This window comes from Bos mutus, chromosome 2 (genome assembly GCF_027580195.1).
Source record: "Bos mutus isolate GX-2022 chromosome 2, NWIPB_WYAK_1.1, whole genome shotgun sequence".
NCBI lineage: Eukaryota > Metazoa > Chordata > Mammalia > Artiodactyla > Bovidae > Bos > Bos mutus.
This window is the reverse complement of record NC_091618.1, coordinates 107278719-107292677: the sequence shown is the minus strand read 5'-3', so window position 1 is coordinate 107292677 and position 13959 is coordinate 107278719. Positions and strand designations below refer to the sequence as shown.

General features: G+C 38.2%; 1 protein-coding gene and 1 non-coding gene across 3 annotated transcripts in view; both read right to left on the bottom strand.

The window, feature by feature from the left end:
- The window catches only part of B3GALT1 (beta-1,3-galactosyltransferase 1), a 628268-nt gene that overhangs the window by 358485 nt on the left and 255824 nt on the right, over positions 1–13959 (bottom strand). The window lies entirely within an intron of this gene.
- TRNAV-UAC (transfer RNA valine (anticodon UAC)) lies at positions 4727–4800 on the bottom strand. The gene has a single exon. It is a non-coding gene; the product is annotated as a tRNA-Val (tRNA).

Genomic DNA, 13959 nt, shown 5'->3' with positions numbered 1-13959 from the left:
AATAACAGACACATGTCAGGTAAAACACACTTGTCCACTGAATAGAGCTAATGACATAAAAACAAGAAAAACCCCACAAAAACCAGATAGTGATGCCAACTGATATTAATCTAACCTAAGACATAACAGAATACAAAGAACTATACAAAAAAGATCTTCATGACCCAGATAACCACAATGATGTTATCACTCACCTAGAGCCAGACATCCTGGAATGTGAAGTCAAGTGGGCCTTATGAAGCATCACTATGAACAAAGCTAGTGGAGGTGATGGAATTCCAGTGGAGCTATTTCAAATCCTAAAAGATGATGCTGTTAAAGTGCTACACTCAGTACGCCAGCAAATTTGGAAAACTCAGCAGTGGCCACAGGACTGGAAAAGGTCAGTTTCCATTCCAATCCCAAAGAAAGGCAATGCAAAAGAAGATTCAAACTACCGCACAATTGCACTCATCTCACATGCTAGCAAAGTAATGCTCAAAATTCTCCAAGTCAGGCTTCAACAGTACATGAACTGTGAACTTACAGATGTTCAAGCTGGATTTAGAAAAGGCAGAGGAACCAGAGATCAAATTGCCAACATCTGTTGGATCATAGAAAAAGCAAGAGAATTCCAGAAAAACATCTACTTCTGCTTTATTGATTACTCCAAAGCCTTTGACTGTGTGGATCACCAGAAACTGTGGAAAATTCTGAAAGAGATGGGAATACCAGACCACCTGACCTGCCTCCTGAGAAATCTGTCTGCAGGTCAAGAAGCAACAGTTAGAAACAGACATGGAACAATGGACTGGTTCCAAATTAGGAAAGGAGTATGTCAAGGCTATATATTGTCACCATGCTTATTTAACTTCTATGCAGAGTACATCATGTGAAATGCTGGGATGGATGAAGCACAAACTGTAAGCAAGATTGCTGGGAGAAATATCAATAACATCAGATATGCAGATGACACCACCCTCATGGCAGAAAGTGAAGAGGAACTAAAGAGCCTCTTGATGAAAGTGAAAGAGGACAGTGAAAAAGTTGGCTTAAAACTCAACGTTCAAAAAATTAAGATCATGGCATATGGCCCCATAACTTCATGGCAAGTAGATGGGGAAACAATGGAAACAGTGACAGACTTTATTTTGGGGGGCTCCAAAATCACTGAAGATGGTGACTGCAGCCAGGAAATTAAAAGATGCTTGCTCCTTGGAAGAAAAGCTATGATCAACCTAGACATGTAATAGAAAGCAGAGACATTACTTTATAAGAAATGTCTGTCTAGTCAAAGATATGGTTTTTCCAGTAGTCATGTATGGATGTGAGAGTTGGTCTATAAAGAAAGCTTAGTGCTGAAAAAAAATTGATGCATTTGAACTGTGGTGTTGGAGAAGACTCTTGAGAGTCTCTTGGATTGCAAAGAGATCAAACCAGTTAATCCTAAAGAAAATCAGTCCTGAATATTCACTGGAAGGACTGATGCTAAAGCTGAAACTCCAATACTTTGGCCACCTGATGCGAAGAACTGACTCATTGGTAAAGTCCCTGATGCTGGGAAAGATGAAGAAGGGGACGACAGAGAATGAGATGGTTGAACGGCATCACTGACCTGATGGACATGAGTTTGGGCAAGCTCTGGGAGCTGGTGATAGACAGGGAAGCCTGGCGTGCTACAGTCCATGAGGTCACAAAGAGTTAGACACAACTGAACTGAAGACATAACAGAAAGTGAGGATGTGGGTTTTGCATAATTGAGATTAGAAGAGCATGATCCATAGCTTTAATACTTAAAGCGAATAAACATGAGAGTTATTACAGGAAGAATGCTAAGGCACTACATAAATAGCCTCGAGCATGCCCATGTATGCTAAGTTGCTTCAGCTGTGTCTGACTCTTTGCTACCTGAGAGGAGCCACTAGGATCCTCCATCCATGGGATTCTCCAGGAAAGAACACTGGAGTGGGTTGCCTACTCCAGGGGATCTTCCCAACCCAGGGATCGAACCTGTGTCTCCTACACTGGCAGGCAGATTCTTTACCACTAACACTAAATAGCTTCCAGCAGCACCTCTCAGACAATGTACACATGAATCAGTTCGGGATTTTTTGAAAATGCAGATTCACCTTCCATAGGTCTAGAGTGGGGTCTGAGATTTCTCTGTCTCCATCAAGCTTCCTCCAGGACAGAAGTCTGCTGCTAGTCTGGCATTCACTTTTAGCAGTAGGGCACTATTACATGGAGGAGGCACAGGTGGAAGTGCTTTTCTGGCCCGTGCGTTCAATGAGCTAACTCAGAATTGAGATAACCTCAGCAATTTCTGTTCTAAATGGTTCTCTTGTTTACTGATTTCACCCTAGGGTGCTCGTGCTCCCAGGAAAGAGAGTAAGGGGACTTTTAGGACATAGGAAAGCTGAGTAGGGTTCTACAAACACCAGACCGGAGAAATGACTGTTTTGTGACCTTTTTAATGTGTTCTAATAGATTCTACTTGTTCCTAATAAATGAAACCTGAATCATATTCAATACATCCTTTCTCCTTTAAGAGATACAGTTGATTTCTAACAGTTGGAGAAAGAGAAATTCCTTATTGATTTGATTATTAGACAAGGTTCAGAAAACAGAAAATAATGACTTTCCCCAAAGCTATTTGACTTAAATTTAGTTTGAAATTATATCAGATTACTTACCATTTTCATTTATATTTTATGTAAACCAAATGATGTTATCTGTGCTTCAACTCACCTTCTGATCATCTCAAAAATAAAGCTGTAAAAATAGAATGAAGGCTATTTTTTGCTTAACTACAAACAGCTATGCAAGAGGAGCATGGATATGGCTCTGCAAATCATTCAATTTCTGCATATTTAAATGATCTAGAGTTTATGCTGTAATGTCAGGGAATAGCCAGCGCTATTCTGTCCTCTCACAGAGTATATTAGTACCATAAATCATATCAGGTTGAGGTTCAAAATACATCATTTTTTAAAAAGAGGGCAATCTGTTTATGAAAAGTAATGCATTGTTCTGGTTTACTTGAGATAATGAATAATTTTTGTTTAACCTTTACTTGAAGTGTATACCTGTACCACTCTGGGAAATTACAATATTTGCATATTTGGATTTTTGTTTTGTCCTTGGAGGTCTCATTTGGCTGCTCTGAATTGAATTATATAAAGTTTTTTTCACCGATAAAGCTAACTCTGATCTAGTCCAGATCTTTTTTAAACAGAAAAAGAAATGACTATATTCTATTTAAGCTCTTTTTGGAATTCTAATCATGTTTATAGTATTGGGAAAAGACTAGAGACTGATTAATTCATATGAGCTTCAGGACATTAACCTACGTTTGTTACTCTTCTTGGACAGCTTTCATTTGTCATTGATTCTTAGCATGGTATCTTTAACAATTACCAAAAAAAAAGCAGTGTATTTATCTTTATGCCACTTTTAGATTAACTATTATTTTTTACTTTATTTATTTATTTTTGGCTGAGCTGTCTTTGTTGCTGGGCAGGCTTTCCTCCAGCTGCAGTGAGCCGGGGCTATTCTTCGCTGTGGTGCGCAGGCTTCTCATTGCTGTGGCTTCTCTGGCTGTAGTGCACAGACTCTAGGGAGCATGGGCTTCAGCAGTTGCGGCACGTGGGCTCAGTATTTGTGGCTCCATGGCATGTGGAATCTTCTTGGACCAGGGATCGAACCTGTGTCCCCTGCATTGGCTGGCAGATTGTTTACCACTGAACCATAGGGAAAGCCCTATATATTAAGATAGAATATTTCTATACAGAAAGTATAATCAATGTTGCCTGTGGATTCCTTTTTTCCCAGTAATAATAGTTTGGAATACAAGAAATATTTGTCACATAGATTTTGAGGTACTGTTAGACCTGATGAATAAATTACACTTACATTCTTTCATCTAGCATCAACCGTTTTACCTATCAGGGCTCTAAAAGCAGGGTGTAGAATTTTTGTGAAAGCTGAAAAGCCTCAGTTAAGTATTTTAAGAAGTTTCTGCTAGAAATCTCTTCAGTTTCATATTTAATTCAGCAGTTTCTATGATTAACATAATGTTCTAAAATACTATTTGAATTATACACGGATGAACTGGAGTTATTTTCTTTCTAAATTTTTCATACTGGTGAGCAAAGCAAACCCAGCCTGGAGAATGACCAAAGCTGCCTTCTGCAAACAATGTGATAAAATCAGGGCTCCACCTGATGGGGGTGGGGGTGTGGAACTCTGGGGATGTGCTCACTAATGAGTTAAAGTCTTAAGTAGTCAACTCAGTAACAGAACAAAGAGCGGAAGAGCATTGAGATAAGCCTACAATAACACCCTTCATGTATTTTCACCAGTACTACGGGTTTTATATACTCAAAAATGTTACAATTTGCAAGACCTAAATATATATATGTGTACAAATATATATATATGAGAATACATATATATGGATGCACACTTTAAAAACACATACGGACAGATACATGTGCTGTGCACTTAGTCGCTCAGTCATGTCTGACTCTTTGTGAACCCATGAATTGCAGCCTGACAGACTCCTCTGTCCATGGGGATTCTCCAGGCAAGAATACTGGAGTGGGTTGCCACGCCCTTCTCCAGGATTCTTCCCAACTCAGGAATCAAGCCCAGGCCTCCTGCTTCGCAGGCAGATTCTTTACCATCTGAGCCCCCAGGGAAGCCCACAAATACTGGAGTGGGTAGCCTATCCCCTCTCCAGGGGATCTTCCCTGACCCAGGAATCGAACCAGGATCTCCTGCATTGTAAGGCAGATGCTTTACCAGCTAAGCTACCAGGGAAGCTCTAGCACAGATACATACATATGTGTATATATGCACACATATGTAGTTTCCTCAGTTGTGTGTTTTTTTTTTTTTAGTTCTAAAAATCTTTTCTTACTTCTCCAGTATCGAGACACAGCATTAAGTCTTAGCATATCTGCATTAATATGAAGTAGATAAGAGAAGCAAGAAGCTGGATACACAGGTAACTTCAGAACATGTATCCAGGAATTTAAAGAAAAGTTTGGAAAGGGTTTCTGATTCCTAGATATCACAGATTTGATTACTTTGGACCATCAATAGAAGTAGAAGGAGGGAAACAATTTAGACAGGTGACAAGTAAAGGTCGTTAAGGTTTTGAGGTAGAGTGGAAAGAATCTGTTGATGTTTGGTAATGGGGTAGGGGAGGGGCTTGGAGACAGGGAAGGAGAGGAATTAGAATGCTCCTATATTTTGGCTTGAGTGACTGAGTGGGCCATTGTTCCATTTATAGAAATAAGGGAAGAGAGAATTGATGGGAAAACATGTATAGGTAATTAGCCACTGTCTCATCTAATCCTGAAGCTCCAATACTTTGGCCACTTGATACAAAGAACTGACTCACTGGAAAAGACCCTGATGCTGAGAAGATTGAAGGCAGGAGGAGAAGGGGATGACAGAGGATGAGATGGTTGGATGGCATCACCAATTTGATGGACATGAGTCTGAGCAAGCCCCAGGAGTTGGTGATGGACAGGGATGCCTGGTGTGCTGCAGTCCATGGGGTCGCAGAGTCAGACACAACTGAGTGACTGAACTGAACATTTGATTTTAAGTTCTTTTCTTTATTATATCTCTTCCTGCTAACACTTCATTTGGTTCTCTCAGAGACACACTGCATATATAGATACTAATTTTTTTTTCCCCTCTATCTTCTGGTTGACCATGTCAGCCTTCAATTACTTCCATTAGTGATCTGAGATTCTTGGTAGGCTTTTAGAAACTCAGGTTCATCCAGAAGTAAGTAAATCAAAACTACCTTCCAAAATAGGGTGTTGACAGTGCTGAAGGAAAAGGGCAGCTAAAATTTTCACGTTTTCTGCACCTTTGCTGGGTGGACTCCCAATTCTTTAGTCCCTGCAGTCAGGGCAGTAGGGAGCAAAAGCTTGGGTGTGGTGGGTCTCACAGGATTCTTAACACTCCTGGAGTCCTCCTCGTGCAAAAGGGACCAGAAATGTTTTATTTTTCTTGCATATTTTCCTTTCACATCTCCTTACTTTCAACACAGAAACAAATCCTTTTCTCTTAACACTAGAGCTGTTTTCTTTAAGGGCTGCAGGAAGGCAGGAAAGGAAGGGAAATGAGTGACCCTGAAGGATGATTCAAATGCAGTTCAGGAGATTTTATGGAGCAACATTAATGATGATGAGACTACCTATCTTTCTTTTTACACACTTACCACTTTAGGACAAATATACTCTTTTGCAGTCTACTTTACAAAAAATAAATTATGTCTTTTTTAATAACAAACATCTCAGTTGACTTGATACCATTTAAAAATTCTTTGATTATCATATTACTCTTCCTTTTTCTTTTATCCTCTTTCCTTCCCTAATTTCCTTCTTTCTTGTTCTCATTCTCCTTCCTTTTATCTTCTGTCTCCCCTCCTTCCTTCCTCTTTCTTTCTCCTTTTCTCTCTTCCTGGCATTTTAGAAACTGCATATATGGCATGAATTGCAGTATCTAATTGTACTGCTGCTACACTGAACAAGTTTTGTTGAGCAAGACATTTTCAAAATTGGACTTTTTGACCTTGCATCATACTTAAATGCAAAATACACTTTGACCCTTGCCCTTATTATTGTATTCTATAATAATAAGTATTATCTAACAGAAATGATGTAGACATTATCCTTTTTTAAAATACAGACAAAAAATTCCCTAATCTAATTGTTTTGAAAACACACAGCGCTGGCTAAATTTGGGGGGATGAAAAGGTATGCCTCTCCTTCATATCTCTGCATTTTTGTGTTTTTTGTTTTCTTCCCAGACTGAACAATTTCAAAGCACTAAGCTGCTTCTATGACAAGAGCTGGCCAGTACAATGATGAAGCACCAAATTAACTTTGTCAGCTGACCAAACTTGATTTTCCCTGAGATTCAGTCTCCCAGCTCTAATGCATTTCTGAAATTACATTACAGGTTGCACCTCAGAGCCAGGAAGACCAGATGGCCATGGTTTTTCCATAATGGGATGCTGCACTGTTTAAGTTATAGACTGGAGAACTCAAGGGACCAGCAATTACATCACATCCCTATGGATGTACAAAGTTCACCCTTTGCTCCATGGCCTTACTGCCAATTTATCCCTCTCCTAAGTGGAAGTCTCCTCTCATACAAAAACCAAACCAAACCAAACCTGTAATTCTATGATTTACTTTGATTCTTTATACTCTTCAGCTGCTTACTTTAGGATAATAGGATAATCTCTCTTTTTTTTTTCTTTCCTTTTTCCTCTGTTTCCTTGATGACTTGTATGATAGAATAGGACTTATGATAAAAACACCTTAGGTTTGTTAAGGACCATGATCCTTGGGGTTGGACCTGGGTATGAATCTGGATCCACCCATTGCTAGATTTGTAATCCTCTGTAAGGGGTTAAGTATTTGCAGTCCTTAATCGAGAACATCATAACTGATTCATAAAATTGATATCCTTCTTTCTTTATTTGCCAGTCTAGATTTGATTACTAAATCTGTAGGAAAGGAAATGCTAAGGTAAATATAAGATATCAATTTCTTCACACACATGTATTTTCTTTTTGCATTTGTGTTCATAGTTGACAGAGAAACTGGGGGTCCCACAGGTAGGTCATGAGTTGCTCCGTTATTCTCTAGGGGTTTCTCTTGATGATTCTCTATGGTACTCATTGTATCTGTACATTCCTAATTTAGAACAAGATTTTTAATTTTACCATAGTTCAAAGAGGATTTTCTATTAAAAATGCTTAGTCACAGAAATATTTGCAACTTATATATTTAACATATAGGAACAAGACAAAAACTCTCTATTCTCTAATTCTCCAAAATTTCAACATCCTCACCTTTATTCACTCTTCTTTCAAAATATCACATCCCTTCATTTAAAAAGAGAGAAGCAAACACATAAATTTTATATTAAGCATAACATTTATATGATTATTATTTTAATTTTTATCCTTTTCCAAAAAGTACAATAAGTAAATAAATGGGAAATTTGTGTGTATGTGTGTGTGACCAAGGTGTGAATTAAGAAAATATATAAAGTATGAACTGAGAACCATGTTTCACTTGATTTCAAACAACAAATACAAAAAGATTTATCTTATAAAATAAATCTAGGTTATAAAGAATTGCCTATAAAAAGATTCTTAGTATTTTATAGAAAATGTTTGAATAGGGCTTAAAAAAAGAATATTTTTAAAGCCATTGTATGCTACATGGACTTGACCATTTCTTTACCATTCTGTAGTACTGAGTTAAACTGATAAACAAGAAAATAAATGGATGGTGAACCAGACAGTCTTATCTTGACTGGAGAAACTATTTATGGAGGAATATAAATACTAAAAGCCAAATAAACTGACATATTATATGAAAACGTCTCCAAAGAAGTAATACAAACGCTAGTAAACACGAGAAAATGTTCAACACTGGTAGTAAGCAAAGTTAAATGAATCACAAAAATAATAAGATTCAAATAGCAATTTATATATTCAAATTGGCAATCTAAAATAAAATTACAAAGACTGCATGAGACCAAAATATTCACTACTTTTAAGAAGACGGGTGTTCAGAACATTTGCTTTACATTCTTCCTTTTAAAAAAGAAACTTCTTCTCCCAAATAATTTAAAGGTTTTATGCAAAAAAGTTTAACATTAAACGTTAAAAGTAACCAAAATATTCACAATAAGTAAATGGCTAGGCAAATTAATATACCTTGATAAATTATAAGATATTATGTGATTATTAAAATTAGGCATTTTTAAGGACTGAGTGCATATAGTAATAGTAACCAAAAGTCATGATCCATAATTATAGAGGATAATACTACTTTCATTATTATGTTAAAATATGCATAGAAGAAAGACAGGAAGAAGTACAAAGACAGTAACAATTCTATCTAGATGGTGGCATCACGGTGTTTTAGTTTCTTTTTTACAAAACCCACATTTTTACTTTTTTACAACATGTATTATTTTTATTTTAGTGTATTTATTACTTATTAAAAGTAAGCCACACACCATTCAAAGAAAAATACTGGATTAGACTTTCCTATCCTGGAAGTAGGCCTCTGTGACTGACTTTAGCAATGCAATCCCCAAACGGTAGCCCTACTCTCACCGTTATGGCTGATCATTTATTTGGGTTCATCTTAACACATTATAAAAAAATGAGTTATAGAGAGGTACCATCATCCCCTTAATCTTTTCCAAGGTGACAAACATACATAGAAATGACCATCAATTTCCAGACATGATTTTTCTCCTGTGTTCCTCTTCCATTTTCCCTGTCATCTTCATTCTAACCCATCCTCAAATAGATTTATGTTGAGGGTCTCCAGAGCCAACCAGAAAAGCTATTATCTAAAACTATAACATGACACTGAGAAGATCTATTACTTTGCCATGCAAAGCTTTGGATTATTATTTTAAAGTTAATGTTCATTTTCTATGTGAACATTTGATGTCTGTGTTTGGTAGGAAAAAGCACATAAAGCAAAAATAATTAAATGAACAGAAAGAAATGATAAAAACTTATGATAAAAAAATCTAAAATACATGAAATGGTTAAAAAATCCTTTCTTGTTTACATATGATTCAATCAACAACATTCAACAAGCATTAGTATTCCTACTATGTACCCCTGTACTGAATATTCAGGTTAATCTACCTAAGCATTTTGTACACAAAATTAATTTTCTATTTATCAGAAGATCTCCAAAAAGAATTAAGCTTAAAATGTAGTGATTAAATCTGATTTGCCTTAAAAAAAAAATAGATGCTCAATTGACAGAATAATTAAATATTGGAAAAGATGTCCTGTCAAGGTGGTGAAATGTTGAGAGTTGTAAAAATAAGACAAATCTTCAATAAAGATGGACGTTCCCTAAGTGCAGTGTAGGCTAGAAGGTGATAGCTGATGCAGATGGTTTTTATTTTCTCTTCCATCATTGATTCTCACATTTTTTAGTAGCTATTTCACAGCCTAACTTAAAACTAATATCAAATATCAAAGAAAACTAGTCATTCAGTCCAATCCAAAAAGACTATTACAATTTTATTTTAGAAATGATTATAGCAGCATGTATTATAGTGCATTTGTACAAAGCCCCTTCATTCTTTCTTTCCTTTAGATGTTTAGTAATCACCTTTTGGATTCTAAGCATTGATCTAGGACTCAGGAAATTAGAGAAAAGCTATGTCCTCATGACATGTATGTTCTAGTTGGGAAAACAGACTAGAAAAGAGATAAAAATTCATAACAATCAGGCACTGTGAGTATAAGAAATAAAAATAAAGCCAGGTAAGAGATGGAGGGAGACAAGGTACTATTGCAATTGCACTATCAATAGTCAGCAGTGAGAGGTAGTATCTATTTGAGAAGGTGAAATTTGAGCAGAGGTCTAAACAAAATGAGTGAGCAAGCTACGCAAATATCTGAAGGAAGACAGTTCTAAGCAGAGACAATAGCACGATGGACATCAGAGATCAAATGGGCTTTCATGTTCAAGGAAGGAATGGACAAAGGAGAGGCTGGCAGGAACTAAGCTCATAGAAGAAAACAGGGGCTAAATCAAGGGAAGACTCACAGGCCATAGAGTAAAGATTCTGGATATTATGTTATTTTAAGGACTCCACTAGAGAGGTAAGAGGAGAGTGACATGATATGATGGACAATTTAACAGAATTGCCTTAGCCACTATATGAAGAATAAACTTGACGGCAAGGGTGGAAAGAGGGAGACCCCATGAGAGGCTATGGAAATGATGCAGGTGGGGACTTATCTCAGTGGTTGCAACAAAATGTGACAGTAGGAGCAAAAAAGTGGATGAGAGGTACTTAGATTCTAGATATATTTTAAGATATACCCAAGAGAATTTATTTAATGACTGGATGAGAAAAAGAGAGGGGGCAAAGATTATTTCAAAATAATTTGGCTTGAGCTGCCAGACTGATGGAGTTGCTATCAACTGAGATGGGGATAACGATTGGTGTTCCCCATGCGGGAGGATATGGAATGAAGTTTTAGATATGCTGACTTTGAGACTTCTATTAGATGTCCTACTGGAGATGTCAAGAGATAAATGTCAAGAATGTGGCATCAACACTTCCCTGGTGGTCCAGTGGTTGAGAATCCAGCTGCCAAAGCAAGGGACATGCGTTTGATCCCTGGTCTGGAAATATTCCACATACCATTAGAAAATTAAGCCCATGTGTCACAACTAATGAGCCATTTCTCCCCAACAAGACAGTCACTGCAATTAGAAGTCTGTGTGCCTCAACAAGAGAGGTGCTCACAACAACTAAAGAAAGCCTGAGTCCAACAACGAAGACACAGCACAGCCAAAAACAAATCAATTAATTTAAACAAACCAACCAACAAACAAAAGAACGTCGCATTGGTGTAGAAGTTTGGTCTGGACATATTAATTTGGAGGCTGCCACTGCATAGACTTTTGTTTGTGCCCTCCAAGAGTCTGTTACCCCAGTCCTGTGTAAGGTCTGGCGGCTCTAGGGTGGGTTTAATGATGACCTCCTCCAAGAGGGCTTAAGCCATACCCAGGGCTATTACACCCAGAGTCCCTACCGCTGCAGCAGTCCATGGCTGACCCATACCTCCGGAGGAGACACTCAAACACAGTTCTGGTTCAGTCTATGGGGGTCTCTGGGTTCTGGTGAGCACAAGGTTTGTTTGAACCCTCCAAGTGTCTCTGGTGGGTACAGGGTTTGACTCTAAATGCAATTTAGCCCCTCCTTCCATCTTCCTGGGGCTTCTCCTTTGCCCTTGGATGTAGGGTATCTTTTTTTGGTGGCATTCAAGATTTTCCTGTCGATGGTTATTCAGCAGTCAGTTGTAATTTTGGAGTTATCACAGGAGAAGATGAGGGCACATCCTTCTACTCTGCCATTCTGGAGTCAAACCAGTCAAACTTTTCCCTTAGGAAGGATGAATTCACTCACTGGCCCTAGAGATCACTTCTCAGCTCTCCTGGCAATTCACTCAATGTCACAGTAACCTCAGTCTATGCCCTAACCAGTAATGCTGAAGAAGCTGAATATGAACGATTTTTATGAAGACGTACAAGACCTTCTAGAACTAACACCCCAAGATGTCCTTTTCATTATAGGGGACTGGAATACAAAAGTAGGAAGTCAAGAAATACCTCGAGTAACAGGAAAATTTTGCCTTGGAGTACAAAACAAACCAGGTCAAAGGCTAACAAAATTTTGCCAAGAGAATGGACTGGTCACAGAAAACACCTCTTCAAATAACACAAGAGAAGACTACACATGGACATCACCAGATGGTCAATAGGAAAATCAGACTGATTAGACTGTTTGCAACCAAACATGGAGCTCCTCGATACAGTTAGCAAAACCAAGACTGGGAGCTGACTGTAGCACAGATCATGAACTACTTATTGTCAAATTCAAACTTAAATTGAAAACAGTAGGGAAAACCACTAGACCATTCAGCTCATTCAGTTCATTACAGTCGCTCAGTTGTGTCCAATCCTTTGTGACCCGAAGGACTGCAGCATGTCAGGCTTTCCAGTCAATTACCAACTCCCAGAGCTTACTCAAACTCTTGTCCATCGCATCAGTGATGCCATCCAACCATCTCATCCACTGTCGTCCCTTCTTCTCCTGTCTTCAATCTCTCCCAGCATCAGGGTCTTTTCCAGTGAGTTGGTTCTTCGCATCAGGTGGCCAAAGTATTGCAGTTTCAGTTTCAATATCAGTCCTTCCAATGAATATTCAGGACTGACTTCCTTTAGGATTTACTGGTTGGGTCTCCTTGAAGTCCAAGGGACTCTCAAGAGTCTTCTCCAACACCACAGTTCAAAAGCATTAATTCTTCAGTGCTCAGCTTTATAGTCCAGCTCTCACATCCATACATGACTACTGGAAAAACGATAGCTTTGACCAGATGGACCTTTGTTGGCAAAGTAATGTATCTGCTTTTTAATATACTATCTAGGTTGGTCATAACTTTTCTTCCAAGGAGCAAGTGTCCTTTAATTTCATGGCTGCAGTCACCATCTGCAATGATTTTGGAGCCCAAGGAAAGAAAGTCTCTCACTGTTTCCATTTTTTCCCCATCTATTTTCCATGAAGTGATGGGACCGGATGTCATGATCTTAAGTTATCTGAATGTTGAGTTTTAAGCCAACTTTTTCACTCTCCTCTTTCACTTTCATCAAGAGGCTCTTTAGTTCTTCATTGTCTGCCATAAGGGTGGTGTCTTCTGTGTATCTGAGCTTACTGATATTTCTCCCAGCAGTCTTGATTCCAGCTTGCGTTTCCTCCAGCCCGTCATTTCACACAATCTACTCTGCATATAAGTTAAATAAGTAGGGTAACAATATACAGCCTGGACGTACTCCTTTATTGATCTGGAACCAGTTTGTTGTTCCATGTCCAGTTCTAAATGTTCCCTCTTGACCCGCATACAGATTTCTCAGGAGATAGGTCAGGTGGTCTGGTATACCCATCTCTTGAAGAATTTTGCATAGTTTTTTGGGAGCCACAGGGTCAAAGGCTTTGGCATAGTCAGTAAAGCAGAAGTAGATGTTTTTCTTCAACTCTCTTGCTTTTTCGAAGATCTAGCAGATGTTGGCAACATGATCTCTGGTTCCTCTGCCTTTCCTAAATCCGGCTTGAACTTCCAGAAGTTCATTGTTCATGTGATGTTGAAGCCTGGCCTGGAGGATTTTGAGCATTACTTTGATAGCATGTCAGATGAGTACAATTGTGCAGTAGTTTGAGCATTCTTTAGTATTGCCTTTCTTTGGGATTGGAATGAAAGCTGACCATTTCTAATAATGTGGCCACTGCTGAGTTTTCCAGATGTGCTGGCATATTGACTGCAGCACTTGCTTTTGGAAATAGAAAAATCATCTTTTCAGATTTGAAATAGCATCAGCTTTTCGG